Genomic DNA, 26,756 nt, shown 5'->3' on the forward strand with positions numbered 1-26,756 from the left:
CAAAAGAGAACACAGCATAGCACAAGAGTGGTACAAGCATGTGAAGACAATTCCTCTGAATACTCTCTCAAAGACCCTGCCCCACACAGACACCCCCAAGCCTCCTATGTAGATTTCAGCACAGTCCTGTTTTGTGCATTGTGAAGAAATCAAAGCTATTTACCAAAACAGCCCATAAGCTAAAAAGGCCCATCATTTGACAGCAAGACAGGGGTAAGAAGGGCAATTTAATTCAAGGATTATTTACCAAATGCAGATTAAAGATCAGTTTCTCTCAAAATTCAGGTTATCATCCTTTCAACACAAGTTGCTGAATGAAGTTTTATAAACTCGCTTGTAGCAGACTAAAGCAGTTGATTACAGTAGTTACTCCAGGACTTACATGCTATTAGTCTTCGCTTGTGGTAAAGTGAGTACAGCTTTAGGGAACAGAACAAGCTAAAAACGAATCTTAGCTAACCAACAGTTGCAACTGTTAACGCAAAAAGACCAAGCAATGACTCAACTATATGTGTTTTTAGTTTGTTTTGTTTTTGTTTTTTTCCTAAAAATGCTGCATTCATTAAAAAGAGGCCACAAAGCTGAGTGATGCTCAAATGTCAGGAGAAAAGGCTCAGATCCTAAAGGAGCCAGCAAAGGGTTATAGGGTTCTTCACCTACAGCAGCTCACGCGAAGCTGAGCACAATAGGGTGCTCCAGAGCAACCCAGTTTCAGGTTGCTTTTCTTGAACACTGAGAATTGTCTCAAGTGCTGTCTGAAGGAACATAGGAACCTAGAAATTTCCAAAGTGATTAAATTATAGCTACAGCCACAGTTTATCCGTGTTCTTCTGACTGCAAGTAGTCATGAGTGATTATTCACATTTTACCATAGTCAGTGCTGTGAAGTGGAACAATTCAGCTACAGCGCTGAATTAGGACTTTTAGTCCAAAAGGGGAGCCGAGCAAGCAGGGGGGAAAGGAAATGGAAAACAGCACAATTGTTGCACAGGCTTTTTCTACATGAAACAAATTTACAAAAAAGAATTCCCTTTCTTTCCCTTATTGTTTTAAAATTCAACAATTTCAATATTGAGATACTCTCATTTAAGCTTTGTAAATCAAAGTGAACATCTCTAATCTGCTTAAGTCTTTAAAGAATCCTTTAGCCTCTTTAATTTTTGCACATTTGCACTATCCAAACAACAGTAACCCTTCTTGGCTCTTTGCAACAAACTACTGTTACGCTGATCCTTCAGTGTATTTGCATCCATTAGCACAGACATTACATTTACAACAGAAACCAATATTCACCACCAAATAACTTATCCACACCTTGTGAAAAGAGCCGATCCTAAAAAAACATGTATATTTTATTTACTATATCTTGTATCTGCCATATTTATAGAACAAATATTATACAGATCTAGTTGTAGAAAAACATTGATAAAAGACTAATACTGAAGACACTGCCATGTGATCTCATGCTGTAAAGCCAACCCTATAAATAGTAGCTGAATTTTTATTCTCAGGCATATAACAGACAGGAAGATACAGAGAACTCATATACGTGTGTGTATGAGTTCCAATTAGGAAACACAGCTTCATAAAAAAAAAGAATTAAAGTGTTAAAGGCTGCTGATTAGTAGCTTCGTAAGACCACAACGTATTTTGATATTAGCAAAAGGTAAATTCAGCAGCACAGAACTTCTGTGTTTAAGAGATGGCTAACAAAGCAGCCTGCTACATCTAATAGCCACTAACAGAGCCTATTAAAGTAGCATTGATTTTACATATACGTATCAGTCATCTGGAGGCGAGCGAGTTCTTGCACGCTCTCAACGTACCCGATCAATGCATAACTGTCCCATCTGAAGCAAGGATCAGGTTTTCAAGTTCATTTCAGATAGACTTCATGTGCAGAAAGTATGACTTACTTTCTCAAAGCCTTGCATCACCCTGTGTTTTCTTGGACACCTGGCAGTAAATAAGCCTTTGGGGAACAGTTCTAGTTCAGTACCGCAATTTATTACTGTAGCCATTAAGGATAAACTATCACAGCCACATCTACAAGCCAAACAAAAAAGCAAGGCTAGAGATTTTTATTCTCTGCAATTTCACTGTGTATTGCAAATATCACCTGAAGGTAACTGTCGCAAAAGCAGCAGGAGAAAAAAGACAAGTGGCTCATTAGTTTCAGTCTATTTTTTTTTTTTAAATCAACTGATAAAAGCATAGCATCTTGTGAAACTTATGGCAATGATCTTTCTTAATACTACAACTGAAGAGGTTCAAAAGCACATTTGGGGAGAAAAAATTTGGCAGTGTAAGAAAAAAAAAAGATGAAAATCTTACACATCACACAAAAGTCCTCAAGATCACCTTACATTTATAAAACATACAGAATATTTCTGTATCACAAGTGGACTATTTGTCAGAAAGTAATCATCTAATCTGATACTAGGCATTACAAAATTCAGTGCAATTTATTTAACAAAGGCAGGCATTCAACTTCACAGAAAAACGGATTAAGTCAAGTTTACACATGTTGTTTTTTTGCCCCACTGAATGAATGTATGTACAGCACAGAGTGACAGTTTTATCTATTCCAAGTTGACACAGCGCACATCTGGCATCTAAGAGTGAAGTTCTTAAATTTTATTGCTAAAATAAACACAGAAGTGTTGAGCTTGATATTTCACCAGGGTTTTTTCCAACCAAGACTTTTTTTTTCCTTCCCTAATTGACATTTGCAGAAGTCACACAAAAAAGTGCAGAACCACAGAAGCCTAACGAATGGAATAACCCACACTGGAAAATTCAAGAACAGGAGATGAAGCTGTCTGTAAAATGGGGTATAAAGGCAGATCTCAGAGTTATTTCCCACTGTTGGAAAAGAAAATTAGCCTGCTGTTCCTGATTATAGTATTTGTAAGATACTTTTATAGTTGTATTACAGGGAAAAAAATTACCACCTCTCCCCCTCCACCTCCATTCTCATAAGCAATGATTCCCCTCTTGTACTTCCACATTCTATCACCTCATTAGTTAATTATTGCTTAAACCCAACATACACCACCTGCATATTTTATAATAGAGAGATACTTCCTGACTTCCTCGTATGCAGGAGTATAACCGAACTACAAAGCTTGAAAGATAAAGTTTATGTAAGTATGACTTAGTTACTATCAGACCTTCAGCCTTCAGAAGAAAAACATTATAAAGATCATAGAGCTTTTTTGTATCCTAATTAGAACAAAACTGTTAAACGTATGACAAAAAACGCATCATGCAGTAGAACAACTCATGCTAGATAACTGACTTGTTTTCCCCTTCCTCTTGAAGATACGATGCAGAGGACAGCTCAGCTTTACAGGTGCTCAGATACCCCCCAACTAACACCTCGCTTCCCACAGGACAAGGATAAGTACCTCCGACCACGCTGTTTAGTGACAAGAGAAATGCTTCTGTTTTCACAACATGAAAATACGGTAAGCTACCCACCAGATGAACATATAAACTTTTGAGTGCTATCTGGATTTATGACTCCAATTGTATTTCACTGTGGTGCTGGGGTTGTTGCTCTCTCTAGCAAACTGGGAGAGGTTAGATGACAAACCACCTAATCACTCTGCACACAGTGAATTTGGGTACAAAAGAGCCATGAGATCCAACTCCTAATGTTTACTACAGTCACTTATTAAGTGCCCCCTGCAAATATGGTTGTTAGAAAAGAACTCAAAGCTCTTTGGTTAATATTCATCAGTATCAAGGATAAAGTCTTACAAAAAAAAGAAAAGCAGCATTCCACCCCTAACCATTTCTAGAAGTCAATGTTTAAGCTATAGAAAAGCATCTAAAAACCCTAATAAAGAAAAACAAACAATGCAGCCAGTAACCAACCTTCATTCTCACATTAAAATAATTATTATTAATAGGTAAAGCAATCCCCATGCACTTCCCAAATTTGCACTGTTCAACAACTGCCCCGTACAACGGCAATCCTGAAGGAGAACAGTCACACAGAAAAAAAACATTTCTACAACAGATTTTTATCAGACATTCTGGAGGTTCACCAAGACATACCAAGGTCCTACAAATAAGGACACTTGTTCAAAGCGAGTCACAGCATGAAACAGCAATCTTCATTAATACACATTATTAAGAGTTTGCCATTTGAAATTTGAGCAGTATTTTCCAACAAGAAATGAGACCCTGCAAGGTTCTGTGAAACTGCAACAGTGAAGCAAAAATGCAAAACAACTGAACTGTTTGTATTTCTAATACAAAAAACAAGTCACTTGTCACTAATCACAAGCAAAAACCCAGCAGACCCATCCTAAGCTTTCATCTTTTAAATATAAATGGACAAAACACAGCAAAGGATAAATGACTGGAACTTCTAAGGAGAAATGGCAATTAACATTGAAAAGCAATCCCAGTTTACTTCAGTGCTCCATCTTAACCGTAGCCTACAACCTAGGGAGCCTTTTATGTTGGTTCCTATTCAGTAATCTCAAATGCTCTGAGTCAAGAAATTGTAATTTTAATTAAAAAAACAAAGGCAGCTCCAAACAACTTCCGATGCACAGACACAGTGACTCTCCTGAGGGTCCCCAGAGCATCCCAGCTCAGGCCATTGACAAAGCTGCAAAATCTACCTAAAATGCCTTCTCATCCACCAGCAAAACTTATTTCTCCTTAAGCTTCATTTCCAGGTTTCTTAAGTAGAATAGATGAAGGACTTGTGCTGTTAGCATCTTCCAGCTCCATTACGTTGTGCCTCATCAGCAAGGAGCACAACGCAGGGATAGCTCGCAGCACTGCCGTGTATTGAGAGGTGTGGAAATCCCATCTGTTTGTTTTGCAAAGGGACTAGTCGAATGATTACATCTTCAACTAACCACTACAAATAAGTGTCAAAGGAAACACTGGCCATTCCTCTACCTTAAAAGGGTATAAACAGCAGTATATGAACAGTGGTATATGAAGAACAAAGGCACCACCCTGACCACAGCAGAACAGAGGCAAGCAAACGTGAAAACCACACTGTGAGTTCAGACGGTTCAGGAAGTTTGCAGCTTCTACCAAAAGGGACAGGAAAGCAAGAGATTTTGATTTTCTCAGATTCATAACTATTATTCGTCTGGAATTTAGTCCAGCTGATATCTTGGCTTATATTCCACTTTTTCTTTTTTTTTTTTTTTTTTTTAAACGCTGCAATCACAGCTGTACTCCGCATCACGAGCACAGGCACAGGATTCTCATCCCGCTACTGACAGCTTTCCTCAAAGTCAATTTGTAAATGTATTTTGTGTTTCTCCTTCAAGGAGACACTTCTCTCGGTTACTGCAGTGCAATTGCTCCACACCTGCTTTAGACTTCTTTTTTTTAAAAAAGTAATTTAACTATGTCTCTCCTTTCCCAATTATTTGTTTTTGCTATTAATTAAACAGCAGTATTATTTTTCTCAGGTGGAATTATTATAACTCATTAAGATGCTTTATAACAAGTATAAAACTGACAAGCCCAACATATACTATTTTGCTTTGTATTGTTAAGGAACAATGCCTGAAAAGAATAAGTACTTCATTTAATTAGATAAAAGGTAAGATGACTTATCAAAGCTGAAGAAATTGTTTGAAAAAGTAATTTGGTATGATCATATTCCAGAAGAAGACTTCCTTGAAAGTGATTTTAAAAGGTTCCCCTTCATGTTGCAGTATTCTACATGCCATTTGGATCATTCCTCTTCATTTCATGTATTTTGGAGGCACATTTAAAGGACGGAAACTTCAATATAAGCTGTGGCTTTTGTATGAGTGCTTCCAATTTCCTAAAAAAAACAACTGGGAGAAAATAAGCTGTTTGCACAATATTATCATCTCTGTTTCTTAAGTAGCAAAAATAAAAGGCATATATAGAAGGTATACTCTTTGTAATAATAATAATAATAAAAAAAGAGCATCAATACATCACCACTGTCAGTCCCACCTGCAGGACCATAAATGACCGTAGAGCTGGTCCATACGAGAATCAGTGGCATGCACTAGTACTGGATACAGCAGCAAGACCTCCCTAAGAGCTGCTTAACAGCCAAACTAGATTCAGTGCAGTATGAAATAAGGCTTTATGTAACTCAAAATCTATTTTTATTTAAAAAAAAAAAAAGGTTTGATTTATATTTAAAGCCCTGGTACATTAGCCATGTATTTTTATATTTTTGTACTCTTATATTGCTTCTTAAAGCAAGCATTAGAGGAATTTCTCTAGCCTACGGATACTTATTTGTCCTGCATCATTTGCTGTTCTACCACCAGCCCCACAGAATCTAGACATGACCACACACCACGCTCACAGTAATATATTTCCACTTTCACTTGCAAAATACAACCAGACAAAAGCATTTTTGTGCAACTGATATTATATGTCAGAATAAATCTCAGCTTCTGACATTTTGCTGCTGGATTTAAACTCTAAATTAAAGCATATTGTAATGCCACTTCTGCTGTAGTATCATGATGAAAATCTGTTCTGTATAACTACCAGGCACTGGCAGACATTAAGCGATTCACATCGCGTTCAAATTTATTTCTGGTTTTCGGCAGAGAACCTTTACCACCAGTCTGCCATATGAAATGAATATGAAAGCCTCCAATTTCTTTTAATCTGTCCTGCAGTTCCTCAATAAAACGGTGAAGACTATCAGACAAGGAAAAGAAAGTTGGGGAAAATTCACCGTCCTTCTCGGAAGAGTAATTGATTCTAGAGGTCCATTTTCATCTTCATCTATCATTTCACCTCAAATAAAATCCAATTACTTCAGCTTCACAGGTGGACTGGATTTTCATCACGAGAGATACGAATGAGCCGTGAAAGGATTAAAAGAGCCCATAAATTAACATCACCCAAATATATACACGCTAGATGCAGAGCTGTCAAATCCCACACTGAGCACTAAGCCCAACCTGCAGCTCCCCGGTTCAAACCTCTGTTGCGATGCGTCCCCTCAAGCATCAGGACAGCTCCTGCTGCCCCGTGCCTACTTCCAGGGGTGCTGCGCAGCAAGCCCGGGCAATCCTGTCCCCGGCAGGAAGGCTGAGTGCTAGCACAGGGGCCCCGTGCACAGGGGCAGCCTTCCACCACAGCCTCGTGCTCGACCCTTCCTGGCCATGTCACCCAGCAGAAAGCACACGCTCCTCCCTAACACACGGTGCCCAGCTCTCCCACATCGGGGCTCCAGAGCAGACGAGAAACTTGTACGTGTACCCAAAGAAACCATCCCGCTTTCATCCCTACTTCTGCTACCTAATTCACAGTATTGCATTCTAACAGAGCTTTAAGGATAGGAAAAACACCGCATTTTCTTTTCAATCACTCACATTTGCAATACGCAGAGGAAACTAGTAGCCATTTCTTTGTACAGCACTCACTGCACAATTATTTCTGCAGCAACTTCCATAGGCACTAAGTAGGATTGGGGTCCCACCATACAGCCCCTACCCCAAAGATTTTACAGTACAAACCCACATTCTTATTTTCATGCATTCTATGACCTGCACCATTGCCTCTGTATATCTTATTAAGTCATTCCACAAATCTGGTGCTATGTATATTTATTGGATGGGAAAGGTGCACAGAACAGGGAAGCTCGCATTTTGGCAGCAACTCTTCTTTTGTAACTACCACTGCACTTCACAAAGTAAAAAGAAATCACAAATAAAACCAATAAGCAAAATTCAGGAATTGAGCAATAAGTTGTACTAAATCCTAAGCACCATAAGGTAAATCCATGAAAAGTTTGACAGTAACAAAGTGAGAACTGCAACTACTGTTTTCATAATTCTTTAAAAATCTGAGATATTACAGTGTTTGTAAGAACTAGTACTTAAAAAAATTAAGTAACTGTTGATGTTAAAGGGAGAAAATAAAGTTCACTAGAGTAAAATAATTTATTCACGTTTTCTATAGTTGAACACCTTTCTTCACTAGCATTAAAGCTTTACGCAGTCTAATTATTTGAAAGGACAGCACATTTCTTCATTGTCAATTTCTTTGAAGAAGAGCAAGCTAACAAGCTTGATCTGCCATTTCATTTTCAGTGGAACAGCCAACAATAGCTCAAACGTTATTTTAAGTGAATATAACTGGAACAGTCACACAAAAGGTCACCCATTTTACTGGTGTGGAAAAATACAGGACAAGCTTCCTGGCCTCCCAGGGTTGTTCAGTTCTTTGTATGATCAAAGCCGAGTAGGCTTTGGCCTTAATACAAAACCCGTCCTATCTCCCCTCATCCATACACATTTGCAACACAATTTTAGTCGCTGTATATTGTTGTTACTTGTATAGACAAGTTTGACTTACCCAGTAAGGGAAGAAAAAAAAAGTTTGATTTACCCCATGAGAAAAAAAAAATCTCAGTCCCCAGACTTATAGCTAAAACAATCCTAAGTTTCAAACAAATCAACTACAAGTATACGTGTGGTTTTTTTTTCTGAGTCACAATTTGAGTCAGCAGAAGCAACTAAAAAACAACGATGCTGACAGGAGTAAGGCCATGTTTTTCAAATACGCTGTTCATTCACAGAGTTTCAGGCAATTAAAACATCAATATGCACAGCATTTATTGAAGTATTTAAAGATCTCCAGATGACAGGAACAGCTATTTGGTTAGGAAAAGCAGAGTCAAGGTTCACCTTCTGAGAACACTGTTTTATTATTGCTGTGGGCGTCCCACGCTGGCACCTTCACACTGAAATTTGTTTTTAATTTATAACACACCTATAAATAGTTTCTAAAGCAAGCCAAGCAACCAATTTGTTGTGTTGAAGTCAAAGAATTCTTGAAATCCTGAAGCATACAAGACATTTCAGCTCTCCGAGTTTTTCAGGAAATATTTCAGTGATTTCAACTCATTTTGTTGTGCTATAGGACCTCTGTTACACACACACCCCGTTCTATATACGAGGTTCCAAGTCTGAAGTTCCTCCTGGTTGGCTGCCACTCTTCTTCCTGCACCCAGCTCACGTTTCTGCCCCCAGTTTTGTAGGATACACACCTCTTACCCACGTACATCAGATGACGTTCCGCCTACAGTTCTCTCCTTTTCCCTGTTCTTTGTGTTGGGTTTTAACTGAGCAGCCTCCCCACAATTCCTTTAAAAGACGAGGAACTCCTTAAACACTTAAGTTATCCTTCTGCATAACCTATGTCAGGCAGCATCAAACAGGCCCTCCACAACTCTGGGTCCCACGTCCACCCACGAGCACGGCCTTCCTTGCTTCCTAGAATAGCATCCCCAAATTACCCCCGTGATATCCTCCAGATACATATAACGAAATAACCTGCCACATCAGCTTCACATCTCTCCTGCTTTCCATATTGCCTTTACTTTGCCCAGCAGCTTGGCAAGTAACGTGAATATGCATTGGCAGAGCCTGACCACAGACACGCACAAACCAGAACGTCCATTTCTTGCCCAGTCTCCCTTCTCTAACCATCTGCTTGTTTCCATAAGGCCTGGATGGCTGCATCAGAGTAGGAGAACACCGCCCCTCGCCCAAAGCAGACTAAAAATTGACCAAGCGGCTCAGAAGTTATGGGTGGGGTGGGAGGACAAGCTAGTGGACAGATGGATGGACAGATGGAGCGACCGCATAAACACCCTTCCCTCAAACTAAATTAAGACTTTCAAGTCCCACCTGTTCCACAAAGCACGCCGTCAGCCCTAGCCACTCCCCGCGTCAAGGTTTTCTGTTTTATAATAGGCTATACTGCATAAAGTAGTAGCTTTAGCCTATAGACTTACGGGATCAACACGGCACTGACTGTGCATCACGACGCACCGTTACCGTGCTCCATAAATAACTGTCTCGAAACACAAGCTGTACCCAAACAAGATTGCACAGTTAAGCAGAAAAATAATGGTTGCTTAAAAACATTATAATGACATATAATTTTTAAAATCCTTTGTAATAACAATGCCAACAAAAAGGAGAAAAAAAAAAAAACACCCCAAAATCCTGTGTTTTACAAAATATGGAAAGAGGTAGGAAAGTAAAGAAAGCCTACTACCAATTAAAGGAACTGCAAAGGCGGCTTGCATTTCAACAGCCTAAGACTGTGTGAAGAGATGAAGAAGAAGCTGTGCTAGATAAACAGATGGATCGGGAATGTGTGAAGAGGTCCATAAGGTAGGCTCAAGTTTTTAAGGCACGAAACTTCTGAAGTGAGTATAGACTCCGTGTAGGTGTTTTCATACAAGGATTAAGTAAGGTGAAGGTGGATATTTTTTTTTTTGGTTTGTTTGGTTGTTTTGTTGTTTTTGTTGTTAAAGGTAGACAACAACATACTACATAAACTTGGCTGGAGTGGTAGATTTAGGGATACTGGAACTCTACCCTTTTCTGCCAAGGAAGACTGGAAACACTTTTGCCAAGGTTAAGCAAACAAGCAGATGACAACATTGTTCATGCTGCAGATTAACAGCAGAAAAAGAAAAGAAGGGAGGGAATCTGAGTTGAAAAGAAAAAAAGAAAAACGTTCTTGCACCCAACACATTTGCTTCTTTTTGGCTGGAACTCTCCTCCCAAGTGCTCGAAGGAAGCTAATGCAGCAATGTCCTTAAAGCAAGTAGAGCATAGTGAAGAAGGTGTTGTGAAGGGAGAAGAAAATTTACATTTTACACAACTTCTCCCTACTGATATTTCAGGAATATATATATTTATATATATATATTTACGAAAACACTGCTTTGAGCAGAAGGTCTAGCCAGACAGCCTCCCGAGCTCCCTTCCAAACAGAGCTTGGATTCTGTGTGCACGTGCAATTAGGGAGGTTTTACAGGAGAGCTGCCTTGTAACGCACAAGGCACTGCCAAAATAACAGTAAGCCACCAAGAATTCCGCTTGCTGAACAACTAAGAAGCATGAAATAGGCCTCTTCCATCTTGATGTCAATTATGACTTCAAGATACCCCACGCAATCAGATTAAAAACAGCAGCAAAAAGGTCAGGGAAGGTTTTACTCTATACTCACTAATATATAACCTCGTTTCAGTCAACGTCCACCCGGCAATCACAAAGGATATCGCTAAAAAAAGTCCACACTCTGAGATTCACAAGTGAAATATTAAAATCTATCGTCACTGCTAGGACAACTGCTTACTTTCATTAATCAACAGCTTTAACTTTTGGATGAGGAATTTTATACATTTTTTTTTTATTAAATTATTTCTATTAGTACCTAACATGAAAAGCAAACTCTAAGTTACCATAAATCTGTACCCATCCCCAATTTTTTAGCCGCAAAGTATACTCTAACAACACAGAAAATACTTAAGAGCTGCCATTATGTCTATCAACTAGTCTGAGCAATATGAATTTGACATATCAGTTAAGATGTGAGATTAAAAACATTTTCACGTATGAGATGCTGTATGTTTTGACAGGTCCAGGATCTCTTCACCTCTGGCTTGAGTCACATAAAAACCAAAGTCTGACGGGCCCCAAACCCGCACACACTTCTCCATAAGCAATACAGCTGAAGTTGAACATATGTTTAACTTATGACATGCGCACAAACATTTGTAGAGAGGGCTTAAGTGACTCCAGGGAGTAAACAAAATGCTGCCAAGTATGCAAAATAAAAAAGAGAAGAGGAAACTTTTCCTGCAATTTGTTTTCAGCTACTGTAAAGTTTTACTGAATGCAGCACATTAGCAGAAATTGAGGACAAGTGTACTAGCTCTGACAAGAACAGAAGATCTGACTGTGACACATGCCTACCTTCCACGCTGTTTGGTTCACTACTATTTCAGATAATAGCCAAAACATAATATATAGAAAAAAGAACAACAACAAAAAACCATCAGCATCTCAAAAGCTGCTGAACAATCAAACTACATTACATTTACTTGTGGAAAACTGTTCTGATGAACTTGCGATTAACACAATATGCTACAGGATGCAAGACACTCTCACCAGATAGTGAAGTTTGTTGTAAAAGCCAGCACAGAGTAACATCCAATGTCCTTCAGCAAGCTTCTGAAGCTTATCCAGTACAGGGCTCACATCAGAGTGCAGCTCCCTCTTCACCACTGTCTTGGAAGCATTGTCCAGATGAAAGGGAGAGGAGAAGAAGAGAGCCCTGCACACCAGGCACGGCGAGCCTGCAATGTTCAGGGCACGCTGGACCTTCTGCTATTCCAACACCAGCACAGTGCTGACGCACACGTAGGCAAACACAGAGAGCTCATGAGATGTGGATCTCCTCCAGAAAATAAAAGGACCTTTTTAAGATTAGGAAATGTAGCACTAAGCGGGGAGCTTATAAACACAGATGTGTTCCCTCAGGTTTCGATTTCATTCCCAAATTTCTGTGCTTGAAAGATAAATAACCAAGCCGACGTTCCGGCTGCCAGCAGCCAGCTCACGAAGTCAACCCCGAGCTCGGGGATGGAGGAGGCTGAGGCGCCTTCCAGCAGCTGCCCCCAGCTCCTGCACAAGCAACTGCACAGCCGAGCAGCTGCTCCCTTCCTGAGCACCAAGCTCAACGTGAAGCTGGTGCACCGCAGGTGATTCGGTGCCTGATAGGTAGCCCTACAAAATTATCAGCTCCACAGGAACCAAATAAAAATAAATGAACCCATATCAACATCGCAAAGCCAACTTCCAAGAATTTGAGAGCCACGGGTTCCTGCCTCAAATACAAGGGCTTTATAAATGACTGTTAGATGGCGAGAGCAAACAAAGCATAGCTCTAACAAACTAAGCTAAATAAGAACCTTCCACTATAAAAAAATATAAAAATAATAACAAAAAAAACCTTTAAGCGTTAACCATTTCTCCGAATTCTCTAAGAACGTACAATTCCTACAACACAGTAGGACTTTTCAATGTTGACACCTAACCACGAAGAAAAGGCTGGGGGGTTGTTTTCCTATTCAAGCTCCAAGATTTATTATTTTTTTTTTGTACACTGAATAGTTGAATAAATATTTGATTCTACTGAGCCACATCCTCCCCTTCCTTCAGTTGAATGAAGCAGTGTTACCATTAACAGCTGTATTTCCATAGTCATCTGTAAGAAAAGATTAACAGAGGCAGTGATACAATTCAGCAGCATAATGGAGCTCTGTGTGGCTGGCATAATCGTGATTCAGCTAAGGATTGATTCGCACTTTGTTTTTTCAGAGGCTAAATTTGGTGGGGGGCTTTATTTTTATTTTTAAATATTGCCAGGCAACCATTTCTCATGAGTGCCACCTTTCTTCTTCCAAAATAAATGTCAATGTTAAATTAAGCTATGCTATTATTTAAAAGACATTGGCTAAAGGGTTAAGTTTCAAGACGTTAAGGGGCAATTCCAACACAAGAAGGCTCAACCTGCTAAGATTTGAAGGACAAGCCTGAAGGCAAGCTAGAACACCGACATCTCTTCTGAAATAACAACAGAAAAATAAATCTCATTGCCCTAAAGCTAGAATTAAAAGCTTCTAGAGACCTAAACACTCCAGTATCACAGTCAAGCATTATAGAAAGTCATCACGTATTAACTGTAACTGTTTATTCCATACACATTTTCCTCATTTTAAGAGGAATAAAAGTCCAACGCAATAGATTATTTTCAACTCCACTGCACCTAGACATAACTTAGGTACCAACCCCTGGTATGAACAGAGAAGCAGAGCACAACTCTAACATGAAAGCCCGTGCATTCAGGTGGTTATTCTTGCTGAAAATAACCCAGGGACACAGGCATGGCAGCTCTCGGCAGGCTAGCTTATTCCTACAGGGTTCTCACAGTTGCCTCAGAGAAGGGAGGAAAAAAGAAAACGTGGGCAGCTGTGCGCACACACAATGTTCCTACAGCAGCAAAGTTTAAGGCACGCAGAACCTTTTAAATTTATTTTGGCCCCTCGGGGTGCTTTCAAGATAATTAGGAATTATTTCAATATCTTATTTAGCACAGTGATAGAGAATTGAGATTGTCGTGTTCTAAACAAACAAAAAAAAGCTTAGGTTTAAAAGGTGGACACACTAGCATTGTGAACATTCACAAGTTCAACATTTTTCCTTCATCGATATTTAATATTATTAAACTAGGCAGACTCAGCAAGAGGGCTGATGTTCTAATAAGTACACAGAGAAAGTCATTATGTATTGTTTTAATACTCATTTTAATTTATAGCGTGAAATTAATTCTTCCTGCTTCTGATGCAGAAAGCTGTTATTACTATCCACAAACAAATCCCTTTGCACCAAGACACTAAGGTACAACTCTTGAATTGTCTGGTAAAAACAAACAGAGGTGGGAGAGAACAAAAAGTGGCGTTCTAGACAGAATACAGAATTCAGAAACAGGAAATAAACTCTATTCCTCATTATATCACATACGTTCTTTAGCAAAGGCACATCACTGACCATTCTCTCGCCTTGATCTCCTGACGTGGAAATTAAGATAAAAGCCTAGAGCTGTTAGGCTTAGCTCATGAAAGCAGTGCTAAAGTTCTCTAAAATTCTGAAAAATAAGTTACGTCGAATGCATACCATTCTTGTTCCGTTCACATGACAAGCACACAGCTCACAGTGCCTTCACTTACCTTCCACACCAACCCATTTTCAGAGCAGATCCACGCTTGTGCTCTGCTCCGATTAAGCATGTATGCTCCAAAAAAAATCTCATAAATACGAGCTCATACCTTGTCCAGAATTTAAGTAATAGCTAGGAAAACTGCTGGTTTTTTTCTTCCAGATGTCTACTCGTGAGCGTTGTGTGTTCCAGAGAGCATGCTAACGCCTATATGCGCATGGTTTTCGAGAGTGTCCATATATAGGCAGCATTATAAATAGCTATTTTTATAATAGAAGAGAACTGGCTTTTCATATAGGAAAGAGAGCTTTCTGCATGTAGAAATTATTCTCTTATTCCACCTTGCTCTCGCAGCCTCAGCTCACCTCCCACTCACACAGCCCTGCTCCACACAACAGAAATAGCCGCTGCCAGGGTCAAACCACACTAGTACTACAGCTAACCGGACCAGCTCTCCAATAACAGTTTCCAACAGGCTAACCCAAACCTCTTTTTATAAAGACGTTTTCTTCACAGCGACCGTGCATTTTTTTTAAATGTTTTCCTGTGGCTATTTCACTACAGAAAAAGACTTATGAAATTGATATTCTCAAGGGCTTTGTTAAGAGCGCAGAGCTACAGTAAACATTTCAATATCTCAACCTCAGAGGGCATTTTCTCCTCATCATTTTTGAGCTAAACTAGAAGGATCCATGAAGAGCGTTAAAACAGAACTGCAATTTCTTTGCTTAAACACCTCAAGTTTTAAGAAACGAGGCAGAACGTAACACCTGCAATGCTAACAGGTTCGCTAAAACTCTGATTGCAAAGCGAGACAAAGGGAAGGAACGAAAACAAAGTTACAGTTTTAGATTTGATTTTGGATGCTGAAACGATAAAAATACCTAACATCAAGCAACATCGTATATCAGATTTGCCGAAGTTGTTGACATTCGAATAACGCTGAAATCAGATGTGATACTTGGAAGTGAGACGTTATATATATATATATATATTTTTTTTTTTTTTTTAACGTGTGTGCTTTTAAATGATGCCGGCTGCTTTCAGCTGCAGGTCCAGGCACTGGCAGCAGCGAATCCAAGCAGCCCTAGGTGCAAGACGCTGGCGTAGCACTTGCATCTTGCAGCAAGTGATCGCTGCTGCTTTCACGCTCCCCCTTTCTCCGTGGTCTTTCCCCCACCCTCACATGCAATGCGGTTCCCCTGCACCTCAGAAAAACCCAAAGGCACCAGAACATCGCCACGACCCCACGACAATTCTGAGTTCATGCTGCGTTTTGGGGTAAATCCTGACTGAGAAGGCCGTTCCCCGGAGGGGCGGTCAGCGGGGGGCTCCCAGAGGTGCCCCCCGCCCCACACCTGCCCAGAGGCCCCCCGGTTAAGGGGGGGATCTCCCCCATCCCCAAATTGTGCCAGCCCAGGCATTCCCCAAACGCTGCCCCCGGCTGCGTGGGCTCGATGGCAGAAGGCGATACACCTCCGCCGCTCGGTCCACCTATTAAAATGGCGCTTCGTGCTTCTACTCCGGGCAGGTATATTTTATTAAAAAAAAAAAAAATAGCCTTTTTTTTTTTTTTAAACCTCCTCTCCTTACCGCAGCTCCCCGCTGTGAAGGCAGCGCACGCACAAAGGCAGCCCAGCCTCTCAGCCTGCGCTGTCTGGGGCGTTCAGGCTACATTTAACGGGCGGGGCGTTACGTTCAACACCCTCACGGTGAAATTTTGGGGGTAAAAACACCCCAACGCCCCCGGGGACGGCGAAAGGCAGCGGGGAGCGCCGCTCGCTCCAGCCACGGGGCCGTTACCCCGGCACCCGGCGGCTGCCAGGGCTGGGAGCCGGCAGCCCGCTCCCCTACCCGAGCCCCTACCTCGCTCCGGATCGGCTCCGGTTCCGCTCCGGATCGGCGCCGGCTCCGCCGCTCCCCCTCGCACCCGCTCCTCCGCCGCCGCCGCCCCCTCGCCGCGCTCCCCCCGCCCCGCCGCGCCGCGCCTCTCAACGCAAGCCGCTAGCCGCCCCGCCCCGCCCCTGCGCCCGAACTGACGCCTCTCCCCACCAATAGCAGAGCGGAGAGCCGGCCCTAAGCCCCGCCCTCGCTCGTTTCCACCAATGGGAGCTAGCCGTCATCCTGCCACCGCTGCCACCGCCTCTCCCCTCAGCCTTCCCGGCAGGCTCGGTTGGCTGGCGGCTGCCGAGCAACGGCCGCGGGGCCGGGTCGGGGCCGGACACAGGGGGCAGGGGGCAGGGGACAGGGACAGAGACAGAGGTCAAGGGACAGGGACAGGGGCAAGAGACAAGGGGCAAGGGACAAGGGACAGGGACAGGGCTAGGGCTGGTGACAGGGCTGGTGACAGGGCTGGTGACGGGGCAGGGGCAGGAGTGATCCCAGCATCCTTAGCCATAAGGATAACTTGAAGTGAATTTAAATAAAGATATAATGCTGCTGTCTAAATTGTAATAAGTGTGCTACCAGTGTTGGCACTCCATGTATCACCAACGGCTTTTGTGGTCTTTAATTATTCTCCTCTGCCTGTGCTGGTTCCAGGACGGAAGGCAGTGGTGCTACCGGTTACAAACGAAGATAAATGACTTAACGCTTAAAAATAACTAACTGAATTTCCGGTAACATATGCTAGCAATTAAAACAACTTTTTTTTTTTTTTTCTTCTATCAGTGTGTCTTGTCGTTTTAATGTGAGGCCAGATTGTAAGCGACGTGGTGCGTGTCGAATTCGTGTGAGAACGCAGAGACAGGAACATGGCTGTGGCAAAGTCTGAGCCGAGCACCGTGGATTTTTTGTTAAAACTCCACAAAAACAATTTTCTTTTCCTACAGTGCTTCTCGCAAGTAACCATTTTCACACACTGACATGTTGTAGTTACTATTTTTACTGAGATCTGCCTTGGTTTGGATGTTTCTCACAATACGCTACGTGACAGAGAGGATAGAACGCTTTATAAGAAACGTTCATCTTGAGCTTTGCTTTAATAAGGACAGCAGTCCGTAATTTTACATGCCAGAAGTCAGATATCATAGCCCACTTGTCTTCTGGGTTTCTTCAATATTCATAATAATATTGTTCTCCCTCGTCTTGTGGTTGTGACAGAAATGTCAGAGCACAACAGCTCTTTGTTTGCTGCCTCCAAAAGCTTGAGGCTCATTTCACACAGCTAAAAAGATGGAATTTACTAAGGTGAACCCTTGCAAATCAGGCGTGGGTGTGGAGGTCAAGCCCCTCTCTTCTGATACGTGTCATGGTCTATAATGGAGGTTTTCTTGTGAGAAGCTAGGCTAGACTCCACCAAGTCACTAAAATAAGAAAAAATATGGTTTACCAGGTAAAAAAAGCATTTGTGACTCTGAATACAAATAAGAAGCGGGTGTCATTCATAATAAGACACTGCTTTTAGGCATTTTTCCCATAAAAACGAGGGGAAAATGCCCAAGTTTGGACAACCTAAGTGTCGTTTTTTCAGGGACTCCAGAGTGGGGCGTGGAGTGATCAAGGCCAGAGACAAATGCATGAAGAAGGCAGCCAGATTGCCTCGGCTTCCTTTCTTGGTCCCGCAGGCACTAGCTGGCTCCGTGTCGGGTTGGCCATCCCGCGCAGATCGGAGCGGTCTGATCCGTTCTGCTGGAAACGGCGTGAAGTGCCAGGCCCGGCACGTGCCTCCTCTGGGAGCCCGCACGGGTCACTGCACCAGCGGCAGGCGTACGGGATCAATGGCTAAACGACATAACGCAGCCTCGGCAGCAAAGGGCTGCTCACTCGCTGCATCCCTGCCGCGCCACTGGCACGCACAGCCAGGTGATGGATGCAAGCATCGATGGGCATACGGGGAGAGGCATGAGGATATCAAGTGGGCAGCAGATACAGCCCCGACAGGTATAAACATAAATGCATGGAGCAAGAGAGGAGCAGAGCATTTTAGAAGAGCCTTTAAACAGACAAAAATCAATGGGAGTTTTGCCTAGCTAAAAAGTGGAGAAATTGGCACACAGATAGGAGCAGATTATTCATTATTCTTGCTTGCAGTGACATTTCATTACATACAGAAGAAACAGAAACCATGAAGAAGTGAATAGATATTGTTTTTTTCCTAGGGTCTTGAGAGAAAACAATGCAACAAAAGGGAGTGATGCTGCTTTTATTATTACTCTCTACAAACTGGCTGTTGCTTTCCCAGGAACTATGCTCTCAGTTGAGCAAGCACTAATTTAAAGAGTGTTTTGCCACAAATTTCCTATGCAGCATTGCATATTTAATATGTGCAATAAAGGCTGACAGTCACAATTCTCAGGTGGTAGAGTTTGCTGTAACTGCACTGACATCCTTTCACAAAGCTTTTCTTGAAATGTGTATTTTAAAATGTGTAATTTGCAAGTGTTGCTCTTGAATGGGATCATTTAATTTTGAACACTGGGCTCACAATCAAAGAATTATGGCTTTATTCCTCCGTGCAATCGTTTCCACGCAAGTGCTGCAAACTAATTTTTTCCTCCTCCGTTCGGTGGGTGCTGCAACCTTCCTCCACCGACCTGGCAAGTGGGATGTTCCCCGGGATCTGCCTGCTACACGTGTTTGTGGGGATTCAGCAGGGATGTGGGTTTGCTGGGCAGCCCCGTGGCAGAATTGCTGGCTGCCCTGCCCAGCACTTCCAAACCCAACAGAGCCCTTTGGTAGGGGGAAAGTCACATAAGCAATGGTGCCAGCCTGTAAGAAATAGTTTTAGTGTTTTGTTCAACAAGGCTTGTTAAGGCTATGAAAAGTACCAGTGATCTAGAACTTACCTAATCTGCCTCTTAGTTTATAAATAGGTTTACAGTGCTTAGCCACCTGCTGTATACTCCTCTTATGCATTACCACTGCCCTTTCTTCTGGCTTCCTAAACATGTGTGGGTAGATCGCAAGATACGCGTTCTGCTTTTGCAGAGCTGGGACTCAACCTAATTATAACCCGCAAGATCAAGATGTGACTGTTTTGACTTGCAGAAGCAAAGAGGAATAAATGAGCTGTTGACATTTAATTTGTTTGGATACTCTGAACTCGGTCCACTTTTTACCGTAATTTATTGTGTTTATGACAATGCTGATACCTGATGAAAACCACCCATGTGTGCAAACCATCATTTGCATTGTATTTGCTGATGAAATAAGGTGACTCTTATCAGACGCTTTTGTGGTTCTGAGTCTGAAGTCAATGTGTTTTTATAAATTCTCAATGACAAGAAAATAGTACACAGAGCAAAGTTAAATAATATTTCTTTCCAGCCTACTGTAATTTAGACAATCTGACATTTCAAAGAACCATACGTCTTTGTTTCCATAATAACGACCAGTTATGGTTAATGGATTTCATTCACCCTAATATGTCTTACCGTGTGTAATAGGCACCTTCAGTGTGCATGTAGGTAGCTTTGCCCACGAGGTGTTTCCTCCCTGAGCATAATGCATGGTTTTATATCAGCATTTGGTTGGAGCAAGAAAGGGGGAAGATGGCATGACTACAAGGCAGCTTTCTGTTGTAGAGGTCTGCACCTTCAGTGCTGAGGGCAATTCCTGTATGTCTAGACCCATCAGTGTTGCAGTCCTTGATTCATCTCCATATAATGGCACAGACACACATCATTACAGTGCCACAGATCACATCTTATTTCACCCCCTTTCCCCCCATCATGCTCAGGTGTCCCTAGCAATGGTGTCAGGATGAAAACAGTAGGCTAGATCACATATTTTCCTTATTTTCTTATTTTCCAGTGATTGTTTTCTTAAAATCACTTCTGTTTTCAGAGCTCTCTGAACTCTCCATAAACTGTTTCCCAAAGCATGACCTTCTCTCTTTAAACTTAAACACTCTATTTTCCTTCTCTGTCTTACTTCTCCCTTATTCTTCTTCTCGTGGTTGCATTTAAACATTACTTTGTGACTATCTTACTTGTTTCAGTGAGTCATATTCACCTATACAAGCAGTATCCCCCACTTGTGGCTCTTATAACCTGTTTTCTATGAGAATAGGTTTCCATAGGAAAGAAGAATCATTCTTCCTCTCCATCAGAATTAGAATTTACTAGCTATCTTCCTAAGTCAAGCCTGATGGAGAGCCCATGCCACTACAAACAGCATTTATAAACAGAATCCTAAAACTTTTTGTATGAAAAAATAATAAGTGAAACATTGCACCTAGGCTGACATTGTCCCATTAAATGTAATCTTCAATGAAATCAAAGATATAACTAGCTTTTAATGTATTTTTAACAAGAAAAAAATGTGTATTTTTTCATAGGCTGACATACAGAAGAAAATGTTCTGAAATATGAATTTAAATGTAGCCGTGATAGAAGGTTGCAGAACAACATCAACACTGTTGAGATGTTGCAATTTCCACCTATTGTAGTATGTGTTACCATCGCTGTCGTACCTAAGAGCCCTACTTTTGGCCTGACTCCTTTGTGGACTGGGTGTCATGGAAACCCAAAATAAGAAGATAATGCTGGCCCACAAAGCCTTATACTTCAAGAGGTAAGAGGTGACAGAGTACCGGAAAAGGATGAGTTAGTTCACTTACTATACTTATCTAAATCTGTAGCATGGTGGCAGAGGTGAATTTCAAATAGAGATTTTTAAGGAAAAAAAAAACAACAAACTGAAGTGGTTTTCTTGATCTTTCTGAGAAACTTAGCAAAAGCACTTGGGTGAAGTATGGGAGATAACATGGATGTGCCTATGTGAAATTTTATCAGTCAGACGGAAAGTATCATCCTGGGTAGGCTGGATGCAAGAGCCTGGGAGATGATATGGTGGGGGTAGAACATGAATGGACTTGAAAATGAAGTCCATTCACATACACTGATGCTATGAAGACAGAGACCAAAGAAAGAGTTGTAAGAGAGGACAATTTAGACCTTGGGGTCTCCCTGAATGATAATGCATCATTATTATGGCAGTGCATGGCAAGGGTAAGAAAACAAATGCTGCAGCAATCATTGTTCAGCATAATGAAAATTTGGGTGAGTTTTTGGTATGTAGATGAATGCAAAAAGCCTTCTACTAGAAATGTTAGCCCTGTTAGGATTATGGCATAGTTTGGTTATGAGAAAAAAGAAGGAGGTGGAAGGTGCAGATAAGTGGCAGGCTAGATATGATTTGTCACCGTGACTGCAAAGGAGATGCAACCGAAGGTGTTGTTTTAAACATACTGTTCTTGGAGTGATGTCCAGGAAGAGCAAATCTGAGCCAATTTTTTCTGAGACTTTCCTTTGAATAAAAACAGGCAGATCAGGAGTGAAGAGACGAATATTCAAAATAATAACTAAATCATCATAGTTGTAAATCATCATAAATGCTGGAGGTGGGTCTTGAAAGAGCTCCAAGTGGCCTGCAGTTGTAATGGACAGATGCACAGGGGGAAAGCAAAGAAAAGACAGTCACAGAAACCTAATGAATACAAGGTTTCAATGCTGGATTATTGTTTTTGAACTTTGGTTCCATTCAAAACTGAGGAGAGACACAGGTAAGAGCAGATTATGTCTTGTCTAAGGGGAAAAGCTAGTTTACAGAGGTTCCTGGTTGAAAGTGGAGAAGATGTGTGTTTAATTAGCTTGGATATGAAAAAGAGGAGCAGAGCAGTCCATAGCTGGTGAGAAAAGGGGATCAGAAAAAAAAATGTTTTTGTGGGAGCGTGAGAACTGACGGAGGAGTGAAGAGCAGTGTGTTCGGGATGGAAGAACTGAGGCAAACAGAGGAGTTGGAAAAGAGAAATTCTTAATACGTGGCATGAAAGAAGGAAGGGAGATACAGAAAGGGAAGTGAAGGAAAGCAGATGTCTTCACAAAGAAGAAGATATTGGTTGAGATCCCAATGAGGAGAGCAAAGAAGATGCAGGAGCAGGATAAGAGGGAGGATGATTCAGGGCAGAAGAAAATCTACTTGAGATGACAGATGTTCTCAAACTGGAGAATGAGAATTACTTAATTAGGAAACTGGAAGAACTGAACATAGATAAAAAATGTGTAGTGGGGAAGGACAGCTTGTCTCAGAACTAGCTGTTTTGGAGTGAGAGAGAGGCAAAAAGAAAGGGTGAAGAGTAAGGAAGGCTGAAAATGAACATCAGTCCTTGAGGCAGAAGGAGAAGGAAAAGAAGAAATGCGGGAAAAAAGAGGAGTGACAAACACCAGTAAATACTTATGACCTGGAAGTTGTCAAAAGACTGAGTGACAAGGGACAAGGGAGATGAAGACCATTAAGTATGAAGCTGAAAGATACATGATTGCTGTTTAAAAGGGAGGAACATAGCAACAGAGACCTGAGAAAATGGCTAACAAAATCGATGCAAGACAGTAAGCTTTGGCATAGGGTGGGCCGAAGGAGGAATGCAGCCTGAATGCAGAAGGGAGACTTGGAGCTATTCAGCAAAGGGATCGGATGGATCAGCACAGACTTAATGTGGGATACGGTGAAAACAAGAGTGTCTTGAGCAGAAATCATAGAACAAGACCAAAGAGAACTGCTGCATGGAGAGCAGGCAGCAGGAAAATGATAGGGGGAAGAGGAAAAGGGTCGTATTTAATGCTGCTAAAAACGGAGAAAGACAGTTTAGCTAGGGAGGAGCACAGGGAGGGAGAGAGCAAAAGCCCAATGTGACCTCCATGAAACGATGCTGAGGGGAGAAACACTTGGAAAAGAGAAACCTGTGAGAGAGAGAGAAGAGAAACAAAAGGATCCAGGCCTTGGTGAGGCTGAAGGCAATGACATATGAAGAAGTCACGGATGACAGGGTTTTTTTACAGAGACAAAGAGAGTGGGAGGAAAGAAGGGTGTGGGTGTGAAACTTGAAGCTGCGAAACAAGTCACAGGTAGAAGCAACAAGAAAGGAAGACGTAGCAGAAGGCAAGACAAAATCTTCCAACTTGGATGGTAAAAATAGTAGTCCTAAATTCTGTCTAGCCATCTCAGTAGAAAGTGGCTTTAAAGCATAGCCCCTCAAAACATTTTTCTTTGTTTCTTTCCAAAGATCATCTGCAAATAGTTGCTTCGATGTGTGGGCTTTCCTCTGGGGAGGGCGGAGGGAAATGAACTACTGATTCCTACTCTCTCCTGCTCAGGGTGCTCATTAGGCAGTCGGAGAGGCTGAAAGAAATCATGTTTAATAAAGTGGTAGGTGATTGATTTAGCTGAGAGAAGGCATAGCTGTTAACAGTGTCATTCCTTAACAAAATCTAATGTCTCTGTTTCATCATGCCAGGCGGTTATGGTCGGCTGAAGTACGTACCAATGCTTAACGTGGATTTGAACTCCAATGAAACACAAATGACCAAGACAAAGTTGCCTCTTCTCCATGCTGGTGTCACCTGGGGTTTGGATGTATATCTGCAGAGAGTGCTGCATAAACATATTCCCAGATTTTGGAAGGAAGCTTCCCCAGGTGAGATACACGCAGGGCAAAGCTTTGGGAGGGAATCTGTGTCGCTTGACTGCACCTCCTGCTCCTCATGATAAGGCAGCAACTGGGGTCCCACAGCTGCAGGCCTTCTACTGCCAATCCCAGCCCGAGTGCTCCTGGTGAGCCCCATCTCTGTCATTACCACTGCGCCAGAGCCTGGGGCTACGCGGCCTGCTTCCAAAGTAAGCCTTCCCCTTTCTATTTTGGGGCTTGATTGTTCAGCTGGGGGAAACGGGGAGAGACGTGGTTCTGGTTTGTTTTCTAGGAGTGAGCGAGAGGAGGGGTTTGGGCCTCCCGAGCGCGTTCTGCTGCCTCTGCTAGCAGCCGTGTCTCTTTCACAGCATGCGGGCTTGCTGAAGGCACGGTTGTCCTCTCGTAAAACCCTCCTCGATTTCCCAGGGTTCTTCTCACACACATCCTGTTATTTTCACTTTCAGGCTTCAGCCCTTCCATGTCTGACATACAGGCTTTTCCAGGAATATCTTTTACATGGAAATTTTCAAGCCGGTAAACATTTCACTTTCAAATATTTTCATTGTTGGCCAACATCTGAAGATTTCTTGTTTTAAGCAAACCCCCTGCACTCTGCTTAAAAACAATATTTTGTTTTACTATATGAGCAGCCAAGCCATCTTAAAAGCAAAATACATTAAATGAAAAGCTAACCTGGTAGACATTTTGCTTTCACGTCTGAGCCAAAAACACAGAGAGAAGAGTTCTTGATTAGAATAATGAATGAGAATAATGTATGCATAGGTTTAAGGACTTGAGGGGAGGCTGCATCAGAAGGAAGGTAGTTATTTGAGTCCACAGAAGCAAAATGAATGAACTGCGTGCAAGCTGGTTCTGGTTCAGAATGATGGTTGTCCCAGATTAGCTTCCCTGATGCGATTTTAACTGCAAATAGTTTCTTGTGTTTGGTCCCAATCAAGTAACAAAGGCATAAGAAAAAAATTGGATGTGAGGGCTGATACTCAGTGCTGCTGAAAATGTGAAGGCATAATGCTTCAGTTCTCTGTGGTGGACCACTCCCTAGTGAGGCTAATATTATCCTTTTCCCCCAAACTGTGCTAGAACTAGCATGCAGCTCAGCATTATCCTGTACTGCAGTGACATCTACTGAAGGAAAGCAAAAAAACCTTCAGGAAAGCAGTGCTGGCCTCAACCATAATGCAATCATCGAAGCTTGAATGCGTTTTTGAATTCAGAGGGGTTTCATCTTTTTCCCTTTCAACACCACAGAGCTGTTATTATGTGATTGTTACTCAGCACCCCTCGTCAAAATGTTTCCAGACTTTAAACAAATGCTCAACTAATGCAGCCTGATACTTGTTTTGCATGCAGATATTCAATTCCTGAAAGACTGTGTATTAGTTTTAGTTTGTTCTCCATTTGAAAGTGGAAATGAAGGGATTTTCCTCTCTGAAGGAGGGGAGAGGCTGGTATCTGGAGGCTTGCAAATGCACAAGGTGTTCAGACAGAGCTGGCCATGACCTGACTGCCTCTGCGGGTGGGAAGAGACGAGAAGGACAAGGGCAATTGTCTCTCTGCTATTCAGATGAACTTTTTGTATTTCTATTAATGAAGAGCTTGTTTGATAACGTGTTCTCTTCATGCTCTCTTGCCAGCAAGCATTGTTTTATGCCAGAAGTAAAACTGAACCCAGGTTTTTATTGCCCAATGACTTGCTTGTGTTACCTACAGCCATTTGTAGTGGAAGGTCTGCCTCGTTTGCTGGTGAAGGTTTGTGGTCTGCAACTGCTTCACCTGGATGCTTTCATCTCCTTCTTCCAGGGGAGCAGATTATGGGCTCTAATTTTCCTGCCACCAGCAGCAGTGGGGACAGGTCCCTGCATCGTGACAGGAACGGGGGCTCATGACTGCTCTTCCCCCCCCTCTGAATTAAATGTCATCCTGCCTCTCTAGCTGTGAGACCCCCACCCTTCCAGGGACAACTCCAAGCAGGAAAAATCCTGTCAGCATATACACATCCCAGGCTAGCAGTGGGCTAGAAAAAAGTGCAATGGGGCTGCAAAATGTTGCTAAACTGAGAATGGATTTGAAAAAGACCTGAAAATACTGATGGGAATGTTTTATGGTTCTGCTCTCTTCTGCATTTTTTTTCTAGCCTCCCAGAATGCAACACTTACAGCCTATAATTAAAACAGCTTGCTGCTATTTGCATTTTCATGAAGGAGCCTCTCCTAACATACCACTCTTATATCTCCTATTTGATATCTAGTGAAATTTAATTTCAAGGCTTTCCTCTCTGCAGATCATTTAACTCCTAATGGCTTTTTTAGCCTAAATCTATCTCAGCTTCTGTCTGAGCTGTGCATCTCTTTCCCTCTCTCCCTGTCTCCCTTTCTCATTATTTGTTCACCTTTAAGCCATTCCAAAGCTATTGGAAAGACAGATTGCAAAGACAGAAGCCTGAATTTTGCTACTACGCTCAACAATTCTGGCATGAGTTCCTACACATTCCTATTAAAAATATGCCTGTAGCTGAAAATCCAATGAGAGAAAAATGGGCTTTGGTCCGTTAATTAGTTAAATAGTTCTATACGGCACTGCTTCCACACGGGAGTCATATTTATGGATTTAGATGAACAGTGGAAGAATAGTGCTTGGTGCTATATTCTTGGAAGTGCTGAATTTGAGGACATATATAAATTAAAATATTGTGCATATGCTAAGTGCTAGGTACTTTGTGCAATATAACTGAGCAAGGGATCTCTTAGGAAAA

General features: G+C 41.9%; 1 protein-coding gene across 8 annotated transcripts in view; it reads right to left on the reverse strand.

Moving 5' to 3' along the window:
- The window catches only part of CDKL5 (cyclin dependent kinase like 5), a 135,602-nt gene extending 119,011 nt beyond the window's left edge, over positions 1 to 16,591 (reverse strand). For 7 of the 8 annotated variants that reach the window (XM_080576437.1, XM_080576435.1, XM_080576434.1 and 4 more), the window contains exon 1: positions 16,441 to 16,591. The gene's annotated coding sequence lies outside the window, so the exon portion shown is untranslated. The remainder of the gene's footprint in view (positions 1 to 16,440) is intronic. The other variant, XM_080576432.1, reaches the window with a different exon arrangement.
- Positions 16,592 to 26,756: the final 10,165 nt, after the last annotated feature.

Source organism: Anser brachyrhynchus, assembly GCF_964034855.1.
Source record: "Anser brachyrhynchus genome assembly, chromosome: 1".
In the NCBI taxonomy this organism is placed as follows: Eukaryota; Metazoa; Chordata; class Aves; order Anseriformes; family Anatidae; genus Anser; species Anser brachyrhynchus.